This window comes from Agelaius phoeniceus, chromosome 7 (genome assembly GCF_051311805.1).
Source record: "Agelaius phoeniceus isolate bAgePho1 chromosome 7, bAgePho1.hap1, whole genome shotgun sequence".
In the NCBI taxonomy this organism is placed as follows: domain Eukaryota; kingdom Metazoa; phylum Chordata; class Aves; order Passeriformes; family Icteridae; genus Agelaius; species Agelaius phoeniceus.
Genome location: NC_135271.1, coordinates 3,050,243 through 3,062,500, shown reverse-complemented (window position 1 = coordinate 3,062,500; position 12,258 = coordinate 3,050,243). Strand labels below are relative to the sequence as shown.

At 58.3% G+C, this 12,258-nt stretch overlaps 1 non-coding gene across 1 annotated transcript; it reads right to left on the bottom strand.

The window, feature by feature from the left end:
- Positions 1 to 699: 699 nt before the first annotated feature.
- On the bottom strand, positions 700 to 852 carry LOC129131483 (5.8S ribosomal RNA). The gene has a single exon (XR_008535650.2). It is a non-coding gene; the product is annotated as a 5.8S ribosomal RNA (ribosomal RNA).
- Positions 853 to 12,258: the final 11,406 nt, after the last annotated feature.

Sequence of the window (12,258 nt, the reverse complement as noted above, 5' to 3'; positions counted from 1 at the left end):
GTGGGAGGACTGGGCAGGCGGCGGCGCGCGCGACGGCCTCGGTGGGGAGAGAGAGAAGAGCGACTGCACCCCTTGGTGTGCCCTGAAACCACGACAGAAGAGGAGGGGGCGGGCGAAGGGAGGAGGGGTCAGAACCCCCGTCCCTGGCGCTCTCGCCTCGCCTGTCCGTGCTGCAGCACGGCACGGTACCGCTGCGGTACCCACCCGAAAACAGCCGCCCACACGGGGGGGGAGCCTAGGGGCAAGGCCCGCGCCTCGCCTCCCCGTCTCACCCTCCTCTCTCTTTCTCTCGGCCCTCGGTGACGCCTTTCGACGCTGTCTCTCGCTCTCCCCAGGCCGCCGCGCCACCACATCCCCGGCACGATACCGGCGAGGACGAGCTCCGCCCCAGCGGCACGCTCCGGGAGCAGGGAGCTACGGAGCGCTCCCCGAGTCTGCATTTAGGGGGACGAAGGCCCTGCGCGGCAACGACGACGACGATGACAACTGCAATGAAGACGATGCCTACCGGGCCGCAGGGAAGGGATCGAGGCCGCCTAGGGAAGCGCTTCTCTCGCCGAACCCCTGACCACCTTCCCTCCTGGCACTGGAGGGACACCGGACTCGCCGCTGCCGCTGCCACCTCCGCGGGCGACGGGCCTGCAAGACGACCTTAGCCGCGCCGCCGGGGTGGCCCCTGGACAGCAATTGATTGTCAAGCGATGCTCAGACAGGCGTAGCCCTGGGAGGAACCCGGGGCTGCAAGTGCGTTTGAAGTGTCAAAGATCAATGTGTCCTGCAATTCACATTAATTCTCGCAGCTAGCTGCGTTCTTCATTGACACACGAGCCGAGTGATCCACTGCTAAGAGTTGTCTGCCCTTTGGGCACCGCTCACGCCGAGCGGCCCCTTTTTTTGTTACTCTGGCGCCGAGGACGCGGGGGCGTGCACCTGGCTTCAACCGTACGAACACACAGAAATGGAAGGGGAGGGAAAAAAACAACTGGAGCAACCTACGCTATGAAGGCCGGCCATGAGGCGGGGGAGCTCGCACCCCCAACTGCCTCCCCCTGTGAGGGGAGACGCCGACCTCACAAATGCCGTCCTTCAGAGGCGGCCCAGGAGCCCGGGCTCGGCCCGGCCTCTGTGTGGAGGGCCACGTGGCGCGCGCCAGAACGTGGGACGGCGCGGCGGCCCGCCCGCCTCTTGCTTTCACAGGACAACCCGAGCCGGCATCGCCAGTGCCCAAGGCCTGCTGGATGGCAGAACCAGCCACCGCCAGGGCCGCACTCCCGGGACCGCTGCCGCCATGTCGCACCGCCGGGGCGCCTTGCCTTGGGCACGCGCCCAGCGGAAGGCGGTACGGCGCTGAGCCGGGGGGCAACACCCGCTGTCCTCTTTTTCACACGGAGACCGGGTGGGGAGAAGCGCCCCCGTGGCCGCCCCGCACGCCTTTCTGCGGCCCACACGCGGCCGGGAAGGGCGATGGAGGACGTGACAAGCGGGGCCCGGGATGGGACCGCCGCTGGGCAACGGCGGGTCTTTCCTGGCTGACTGTCGCCACAGGGAGGGATACCCATCGAGCGGCACCACCACCGCTCGGCACGGGGTCGCCTGCACTTGCGGGCCTCTGCCGCTGGAGGGCCCACCAAGCGCTTGCCCCCCACAAGCGGGCAGGCGGTTGAGCCTGGGCATGGCCGGAGGATGACGGCGCCGCCAGTGTGCCTTCGAGGAGAAAAGGCTGTCAAGGGGAGGAGAGGCACTGGACGCGCCGAACACAGCGCTGCGCTTGCCAGAGGCCACGGCAGCAGTCCGAGGAGAGAGAGCAGGCAGGCCCCGGCGGCCATGACCCCACAGCCGAGGAAGGGCAGAGAGCACGCGCTCTCTGCCAGAGTCGCCCGTTACAACGAGGCGAGCGGGTCGGCCTCCGTGGCTGACTGCGCGCCGCAGCCTCTCCGTCGAGGCCGGGCCACGGAGAGGGGGATGCAGGGCGCCCCTCCTTAGTGCAGCGCAGTTAACCCCCACGGCCCGCGGCGGGATGATGACGGCGATGGAGGAGCGCAGCCGGTGCCGATGGGACAACCACCGCAGGCGATCGGCAGGAGTAGCTGCTCCCCACCCCTCAGTGGCACCCTGCTCGGCCACCGCCCGCCATGCCTGCCACCGCCGGCACCGCCGCTGCCGTGGCGGGCTGCGCCGAGCCGCCGGAGTCTTTAAACCGCCGCCCTGCCCCACCGGCCCCTTTCAGCAAACCTGCAGCGTTTGACGATGCAGAGGGAAAAAAACTGGGGGGACCACAGAGGCGCGGAGCGCTAGGTACCTGACCCTGGGGCGAGGGAAACGACCTGCATGGCCCTGCCGGGGTGCCTCCCCCGCTGCCGCCCTCAGGGGAGCGTCCACCAGCGGGGGCGTGCCCGACATCTGCTGCCACCACCGCCATGTCCTTCTCGGGGCCCGGGGTTTCCCTCAGTAGCCAGGCGCTGCGCAACCGAGAGGACCGGCGTGGCTTGGGCTGCTCCGCCGGCGCGGGGGATGTGGGCCCGACCACCAAGCACACCTCAGGCGCGCGTGCGTGCCACGAAGCGTGGCACAGAACGCCCAGAGGCCTCAGCCCTTGGAGTTTCTCTGCCGTGCGCGAGAGGGGGGCCGCTCGGCCTGAGAGCGGGGAACTCTGCCGGCCAGCAAAAGCCCCGCTCCCCAGTGTGGGCAGGGCCAGAGGAGCTGCCTGCTCCGAGCCCCGAAGGTGCCCCTGCCACCCGGCTCCCTCGCCCATTCCACCTTGGCCGCCAACGGGTGCCACGGCCAGACAGCCGTCGCTTGATGGGCGAAGCAGCGAGGGAAAGGATGGGCCCGCCTCCAAGAGGGGCCGTGCCAAGCACCCCTCCCTCCCGGCACCCGGGCAGCTTTCTTGCGCGCATGCCGAGGAGAGCCGAGCTCGGGAGAACTCGGGCCGCGCCAAGGCGCCCGCACACGGCACACTGGCGACCGGCGTTCGGCAGCGCCGGCCGCTTCAGACGCGAGGCTCGTGGGCCCGCGGCCGCGCCCCCACTCTCTGGCGGGGACGGACTGGCGGCAGACCGGCGCAAGGCCGTGGTTGGGGGGGTGGTGTGGGGGACGGAGGGGCAAGCTGTCGCGACGGTGGTGAGCGTGCCATGCCTCTAGGCCTGGCTGCGACGCGCGGTGTAGCGCGGGGAGAGCCCCGCCCGCGCGCACATTGGCAAGTGCGCATGGCGTGTGCACGCGTGACACGCTTCGCCGCGCCGAGCGGCTTTTCTCCCCTCTCCCCCTTCCGACCCCCCGTGCCCGGAGGTGCTGCGCGCCTCCGCTCTCTCTCTCTGGGGCTGCGGTGTGCAGCGAAGGGGAAGGGCGTGTGGCCCCCGGTGCGACCAGGGCCGGCAGCCGGGGGCCGAGCGTGCGAACAGAGCGGGCGTGCGAGTGAGGCCGCACGCACGCAGCTGGACGGACGGCCCGGCATGAGGCGGCAGGCGCCAAGCCCCACCAGTAATGATCCTTCCGCAGTTCACCTACGGAAACCTTGTTACGACTTTTACTTCCTCTAGATAGTCAAGTTCGACCGTCTTCTCGACACTCCGGCAGGACCGGGGCCGACTCCGGGGCCGATCCGAGGACCTCACTAAACCATCCAATAGGTAGTAGCGACGGGCGGTGTGTACAAAGGGCAGGGACTTAATCAACGCAAGCTTATGACCTGCACTTACTGGGAATTCCTCGTTCACGGGGAAGAATTGCAATCCCCGATCCCCATCAGGAATGGGCTTCAACGGGTTACCCGCGCCTGCCGGCGGAGAGTAGGCACAAGCTGAGCAAGCCAGTGTAGTGCACGTGCAGCCCCGGACATCTAAGGGCATCACAGACCTGTTATTGCTCAATCTCGGGTGGCTGAACGCCACTTGTCCTTCTAAGAAGTTGGACGCCGACCGCTCGGGGGTCGCGTAACTAGTTAGCATGCCAGAGTCTCGTTCCTTATCGGAATTAACCAGACAAATCGCTCCACCAACTAGGAATGGCCATGCACCACCACCCACGGAATCGAGAAAGAGCTCTCAATCTGTCAATCCTGTCCGTGTCCAGGCCGGGTGAGGTTTCCCGTGTTGAGTCAAATTAAGCCGCAGGCTCCACTCCTGGTGGTGCCCTTCCATCAATTCCTTTCAGTTTCAGCTTTGCAACCATACTCCCCCTGGAACCCAAAGACTTGGATTTCCCGGGAGCTGCCCGGCGGGTCATGGGAATAACGCCGCCGGATCGCCAGTCGGCATCGTTTATGGTTGGAACTACGACGGTATCTGGTCGTCTTCGAACCTCCAACTTTGGTTCTTGATTAATGAAAACATTCTTGGCAAATGCTTTCACTCTAGGCCGTCTTGCGCCAGTCCAAGAATTTCACCTCTAGCGGCACAATACCAATGCCCCCGGCCGTCCCTCTTAATCATGGCCCCGTTTCCGAAAACCAACAAAATAGAACCAGAGTCCTATTCCATTATTCCTAGCTGCAGTATGCCGGCGGCCAGCCTGCTTTGAACACTCTAATTTTCTCAAAGTAAACGCTTCGGGCCCCGCGGGACACTCAGCTAAGAGCATCGAGGGGGCGCCGAGAGGCAGGGGCTGGCACAGGGGGTGGCTTGCCTCACGGCGGACCGCCAGCTCGATCCCAAGATCCAACTATGAGCTTTTTAACTGCAGCAACTTTAGGATACGCTATTGGAGCTGGAATTACCGCGGCTGCTGGCACCAGACTTGCCCTTCAATGGATCCTCGCTCAAGGATTTAAAGTGCGCTCGTTCCAATTACAGGGCCTCAAAAGAGTCCTGTATTGTTATTTTTAGTCACTTCCTCCCCAGGTCGGGAATGGGTAATTTGCGCGCCTGCTGCCTTCCTTGGATGTGGTAGCCGTTTCTCAGGCTCCCTCTCTGGAATCGAATCCTGATTCCCCGTCACCCGTGGTCACCATGGTAGGCACAGACAGTACCATCGAAAGTTGATAGGGCAGGCATTCGAATGGGTCGTCACCACCACAGAGGCGTGCGATCGGCTCGAGTTTATCTATAGTAACCAGAGCTGCCCGACGGGCCTGGGTTGGTTTTGTTCTGATAAATGCACGCGTCCCAGGAGGTCGGCGCTCGTCGGCATGTATTAGCTCTAGAATTACCACAGTTATCCAAGGAGCGGGAGAGGAGCGACCAAAGGAACCATAACTGATTTCATGAGCCATTCGCAGTTTCACTGTACTTCCCGTGTGTACTTAGACATGCATGGCTTAAGCTTTGAGACAAGCATATACTACTGGCAGGATCAACCAGGTAACCACCACCCACAGCGGCGGCGCGGCGCGTGAGCATCCGGAGGCACCTGGCCCGCCGGCGAACCTGCCCCGTGCCAAACCCCAACTGCCCCAGGCTTCTTTTTGCTGCTCCGACCCGCGGGAGCAGCATCGCGGACAAAGACACGGCGGCGGGCGGCAGCGTGGCGGCGATGGGCGCCGGCAGCAGGGACGGCGGCCGGCCGCATCGCGGCCCGGCATCGCCTGGGATGGGGAATGGCGCCACGTGCAAGGCACACCTCTTGGCAACGGCTGACCGCGGTGGCCAGCCTTTCCCGCAACGCCACGGGCAAGGAGCCGGGACCACTGCACAGCTTTTCGCCACTCGGATGGAGCACGATCTTCCTCTCTCTCTCTCTCTCTCTCTCTCTCTCTCTCTCTCGCGCTTTTTTTCCCAGGGCCCGCGCCCCGGTTCAAGATTCGGCCTCGTGCTCGAAATGATGCGCGCGGCACACGGAACAGGTCTCGGCTGGGGCTGACCCGCCCCCCCCACCAAAGCCAAGAAAAACCCGCCTGCCAAAAGGTCGCGGGCGAGCGACCGGTCGCGGGCGAGGTTGGGCCAAGCGGGGCCCCGCTCACAGGGACCAAACCCCGTCCCGGCACATCCCCCCACCGGGCCACACGGAAAGCACCGGATGTGCTAGAGGAGGCAGCGACCTGACGAGGTGGGCGTGGCCTGGACACCGAGGCCCCTTTTCAGCCGGGGCGGCTTGCTCTGCAGCAGGCGGCGGAACGGTGAAGTAGTGCGCGGACCGGGCTCTGTTCCACCCGGGTCCGCGCCCCATAGTGTTCGGGCACTTTCGCCCTCTCTCTTTTCTCTCTCGCCACTCTCCCTTCTCGCAGCTCAGCTCCAGCCGCACCGCTGCCTGGCGCTGCTCGTGGCCGGCGCCCACACGGGCGCTACCCGGACCGGGGCCAGCACCGGCACCTCATGGGTTTTTTTAAGGACACCTGAAAGCTCGCGGGGCCACGCGGCCGTCACACAGCTCGGGATGGTCAAGATGCCCTTCCCCAGGCCAGCGGGAGGGGCGACACCTCACCTGCAACGGGAAGCGAATTGGAAAGGAGACCGCCCTGCCTGAGCACCAGACCCCCCCCCTGCCGTGGCTTCCCCGTGACAGAGAAGCCTCAGAAGGAGAGCCGGCCCGCTGGGGGCCCTCTTCGACGCCACCAGAAAAGCCACATCGATCAGGCGCGGCTCTGGGAATGAGCTGCGCCAACAGCGACAAGGGCCCCACGGCAACGCTCCTGGGACAACAACGGCGACAGCCGCCCAGCCCACCTGTGGATCGGATTGCTCGCGGCAGCAGAGGAGTGCGGGGGGTGCTGTCACCCACCCACGGGCAACAACGGCTCCCCTTTTGGCTAGGCAACGGCAGGACTGGACCAGCCCCCGCCGGGCGGGGGGGGACTCGGTGGCGCCCCCCGCCTTCCAGCCTGGGGATTCCGGCCGACTGTGCAAGATAAAGTTCCACTGACTTGGCGCCATGGGCCACCAGCTTTTGCCCGGCCTAGCGGCGGTCGGCTTTCCCTTCTGGAAAAAAAAGCCGGGGGACGGCACGACAGAAAAGGGACACGGAGGCGCGTTCGCAACGACCCGTGCTAGCCATGGGGGCCACGGGGCCGGGGGCCCGGGGGGGGTCCGAGGTACGCACCTCACTGCCTCCCCACGACAGACCCACCGGCATCCCACTCACGCCTTCGTCGCAACGCTTCTCGGTGCCGCGGCTTAGGGCCACGAGAGAAAAATAAAAAGGCCCGCGGAGGCCTGGTGGGTGCCTCCCCAACTCCTCCCACCTCAACAAAAAGCAACGGACCCGGCGTGGCAAACCCTGCCCCGCCTGGCAGAAGCGGCTCAGTTGATCTGGCCACAACCGAGGTAGGCGAGGCGCTGCCGCCTCACCCAGGACCAGTCCGGGGGGGCTCTCCATCAGGTGCCGGGCCCGTAAAAAAAAAAAAAAAACTGGGCCAAAAAATTCTGCCTGCCAGAACGCGGGTCCCCATCTTAAAGGCGAGGAAGGGCAACGGCTTCAACAATGCGGGCTGGGGACCACCGCTGCCGCCGAGGCAGACCGATGGGCCCAAAACAACAGCAAATGATTCTGGAGCAGAGGCATTGCTTGGAGAAAACTCTCCCCTGCTCTGTCTGGGCAATCCTTAACCAGTGTGTTACATGGCTCTTGCTGCCAATTTCTTGCTCAACAGTGTGATAGATCAATCTGATTCATGCTAACACTTGTAACTATATTTTAAATGTTTTAGAAAATATTTGTTAAAAAGTAAGAGAGGAAAAGGATATGGAATTAGTGACACAAAACAGACGTTTTCAGATGTTCATGAGAAAACAGGATGCAGGATGTAGTTTGAGATAAGTAACATCCCAAAAGGCAATAGGCCTCAGGATAATTAAAGAATCAGCTTTGACATGGACAAAATTGGGATGATTCCAGGTATCGATTAAATAATAAGGCTTCTTTTTGGAATATAATGCTGGCTTCTTGTGGTGGTTTGACAGGAAATGTGTTTTTTGGGATGCTGTGTTTTGGGCCAATGGATATTCAGGCTTTAATATTGGCATTTAACCTGGCCATTGGGACATTGGACACGCCTCTGAGAACATGGGGTTAAAAGCAGAGCTCTCCCCTGGGAGGGTCCTTTCAGGTTTCTGGCGGGAAAGAGTTCGGGTCTCTGCCCCGGCCCAGCTGCTGGCTGGGCAGGGAGCAGGGAAAAGCCATGTGGCCGAGAGAGGTAGGCCTGAGCCCGGGGGTGGAAGGGTGGAAGAGAGAGAGAGAGAGGGAGACACCAGGAGCCATCGGGCAGCCACCCCTGAGAGACACAGAGAGAGAGAGAGAGAGAGAGAGCCGCTGCCTGAGACTGTAACCTTGAGACTGGATAAACATGGGCCTGTGCCGGCAGCAGGGCTGGGACGGAGAAGAAGGGGGGCCTGCACCGGCCGCTTGTAGGAGCTTTTAACCCCTTCTCGGAGAATGAGAACTTTACAGATCATTGACCTCTCCTAGAAGACAGAGTGGAAGATGAGGAAGGAATGTGCAAGTGTGAGAGAGGTCTGGGCGAGTGAGAAATAGTGGAAGAATAGAGAAGAATCTTAGTGGGAAGAGATGATGGAGTGGCTTTTGCTGGACTCTTTTTGTACAGCCATGGACAGAACCATGTTCCTTGTGACACAGAGACTGCATTCTAGGGGGAGGCAATGCCTCAGAATCAAGAGGGTTCAGTGTTGGTGCCCCTCGGCCCCAGGGGGTGGAAAAATATGGGGGGGACAGGTGTCCCAAAGGAGAGATTGTGGGGACAGGTGTCCCAAAGGAGAGACTGTGCCCTTTTTGGATCGGGACAGAGCATCCTTAAAAAAGACAACCCTAGAAGCAGCTCTGGTCCGTGTTCAGTGGTGAGAGCACTGGACATGAAAGGAAGAGGTCACGACAGCAGATGGACTCCAGGCGGTGCCATAAGTGACACGGAAACACACGAGGCTTCAGCTGTGTTTCCAGGGGAAGCCCATGGTACAAGAAGGACTCCTCTCCTCTTGATGAACTGAGGATTGATTGTCTGAAGGGTGGTGCTGGACTGAGAGTTGGTGATTTGAGTAATAGATGCATTGTATTGGAAATTTTGTGGGGGCAGGAGGAAATATATTTGTAAGGTTTTCATTTTCCCTGTGTGTGTGTTCCTTTTATCTATAGTTGTAGAGTAATTAATAAAGTTCTGTTTTCTTTTCTTTCCTAAGTAGGAGCCTGCTTTGCTTATTCCTGGTCACAGCAGCTACCAGGGAGATGGTATCTTCATGGGGGCACTGGCATTGTGCCAGTGTCAAACCATGACACTTCTATAACACAAGACTTGGGGTGCATGTGCAGCTTGTGGGGTTGTTCAAAGGACAGTGATGATGATGGAGTGGCTTTTGCTGGACTCTTTTTGTACAGCCATGGACAGAACCATGTTCCTTGTGACACAGAGACTGCATTCTAGGGGGAGGCAATGCCTCAGAATCAAGAGGGTTCAGTGTTGGTGCCCCTCGGCCCCAGGGGGTGGAAAAATATGGGTGGGACAGGTGTCCCAAAGGAGAGATTGTGGGGACAGGTGTCCCAAAGGAGAGACTGTGCCCTTTTTGGATCGGGACAGAGCATCCTTAAAAAAGACAACCCTAGAAGCAGCTCTGGTCCGTGTTCAGTGGTGAGAGCACTGGACATGAAAGGAAGAGGTCACGACAGCAGATGGACTCCGGGCGGTGCCATAAGTGACACGGAAACACACGAGGCTTCAGCTGTGTTTCCAGGGGAAGCCCATGGTACAAGAAGGACTCCTCTCCTCTTGATGAACTGAGGATTGATTGTCTGAAGGGTGGTGCTGGACTGAGAGTTGGTGATTTGAGTAATAGATGCATTGTATTGGAAATTTTGTGGGGGCAGGAGGAAATGTATTTGTAAGGTTTTCATTTTCCCTGTGTGTGTGTTCCTTTTATCTATAGTTGTAGAGTAATTAATAAAGTTCTGTTTTCTTTTCTTTCCTAAGTAGGAGCCTGCTTTGCTTATTCCTGGTCACAGCAGCTACCAGGGAGATGGTATCTTCATGGGGGCACTGGCATTGTGCCAGTGTCAAACCATGACACTTCTATAACACAAGACTTGGGGTGCATGTGCAGCTTGTGGGGTTGTTCAAAGGACAGTGATGATGAGGAGAAGCCTTTGTAGGAAGCGAACACCAAAAGCCAAAGACCCCTTAGAAACAAGCAGAGCATGCACTGTGCAGTACAGTGACATAGATTTCAAGAATCAAAAATAGGAGGAGATTGACAGAAAATTATTGATGAATATGTATTAGCATCCAGTCTAGAAGCTGTGTTTGGATTCTTTATCTTTTGAATGGGAAGCAGGGTGAGAAAACCCCCCGGTATCCTGACTGGTTTTGCTTATGCTTTATCCAAACTACTGCCAAATTATTTTGTATCTGCTTGATTATATTTGATTGCATGATTTCATATAAAATTGCTGCTCAATTAAAATTGCTGCTAAATTCTAATGTTGGTTTATTAAATTAGACCTATAGGGACCTCATTCATAACAACAGCCCACCTCAGTCACCTACCCGTTGGGACTGTGCTTTCTACTGAGCCAGTCCTGCCAGAAAAGCAGCTTCAAACACACCTCCAAGAAGGCACTGATCCAGATAAAGCACATCCATTCCCCTCTGCCCAGGGCCACTCCCCTGTACATCTGGCAGCCTGCAAAATCTAACACCCCCTCAGGCTCCAACACATTGTTCCAGCCTAAAGCATAAAGGCAATTTGTTTCGTTAAATCTGAAGTCATTCCTGCAGGTCCTCGGCCTTCCAAGGCCAACGCTGCCACTCCAGAGGGAATCCTGTGACCCCGAGCATTTGATGGTGAGCACACCAAAGCAAGAGGTAGCTCCTTCAGCAGGAGAATGGCACATGGCAGTGCTGTGCCTTTGTGTCCCCAGCCTTCCCCCATTGCTTCAGCAATGGCAGCTACACTTAGGCACCTTCAGCAGAGCTTATTTGTGTTGGCTTAGTGCAGATCAGGACTCCCAGCCCACCTCTAACAGCAGCTTGCAATGACAACAGCACCTGCACACTGAGGTATTTTGCTGGAGGCAAGCCCGTCACAAGCATACACCCTCTTCAAACTTCCCATCAAACAGAAAGGAGAAGAGCAGGAAAAGGCTACCTTTGGACCAGTCTTCCCCAGCTCTACACATGGGCCAATTCTGGGTAGAAAACTCCCGCCAGTGCTGGCCTTCTTCTTCATGTTGAGAAATTTCTCCCACAGGAACTTCGAGGGAAGCAGCTGAAAGGCAAAAATAAACCAGCTAGAGCCTCAGAGTTGGGCTTGTTCACAAAGGCTTTTCTTGAACAAGTGGCACTGGTGAACAATTTGTGGTCACATTGTCCAGGACAGTCCTGGAAGCCCTGGAAGTTGCTTGCTGAAATACTCAGCACCAATAAATTAACAATACAGAGTGCAATACACATACTCCAACCACATGGCTCTGTCCCATCAGCTTCTCCATGATTGCATGTGACATGGTTGGGGATTTCTGCTCTTTGGGCATTTCTTTCCTCTTTAGGTTCATTGGATTGAGGCAGTGACCTTTTCAAAGAATGGGGACGAGCTCTCAGAACTGCCCTGACTCCATCCCTGTACAGCACGGAGAACTCACAGCAAGGAGATAGCACTGCTGGCTGAGTCCAAGAGAGGCAAGAAAGGAACGTTGCACCAAGAGTGAGGAGCACAGGAATGTGTCCAAGTTGTAGTTCTCTCTGTTAATTAGCATTTGTTTCTCTCTCTGGGCTCACAGACCCCTGCAGAGAAGAAAACAGAGGGATCTCCTGGACAGAGCCTCAGCAGTGGGGCATCTTCAGTCAAGTGAGCTCCAGACACCAAGGGAACTTTGTGGCCCTGGCTCCAGGGAGCAGGAAAGAACTGTGCAGCCCTCAAGATTCCTACCAATCCAGAGCTTTCAAGAGAAGCCAACTCCTTTGGGAGAGATACCATCAACACATGGTAAACCAAAATCAGGGGACAATTCCCAGCACAGGAAGATTTCCACCATCCTGCAGAACAAAGGTGTGATGGTCTTCACAGGGGTCTTACGATGAGGGAAGAGACGAGGATCTGACTCCATGGTTCAGCAGGCTTGATTTATTATTTTGTGATATATAATTTATTAAAACTACACTAAAAGAATAGAAGAAAGGATTTCATCAGAAGGCTGGCTAAGAATAGAAGAGGAAGTAATGATAACAAAGGTTTCTGGCCTGGACTCTCTGTCTGAGCCAGCTGGGCTGTGATTGGCCATTAATTACAAACATCCAACATGGGCCAATCAAAGATCCACCTGTTGCATTCCACAGCAGCAGATAATCATTGTTTACATTTTGTTCCTGAGGCTTCTCAGCTTCTC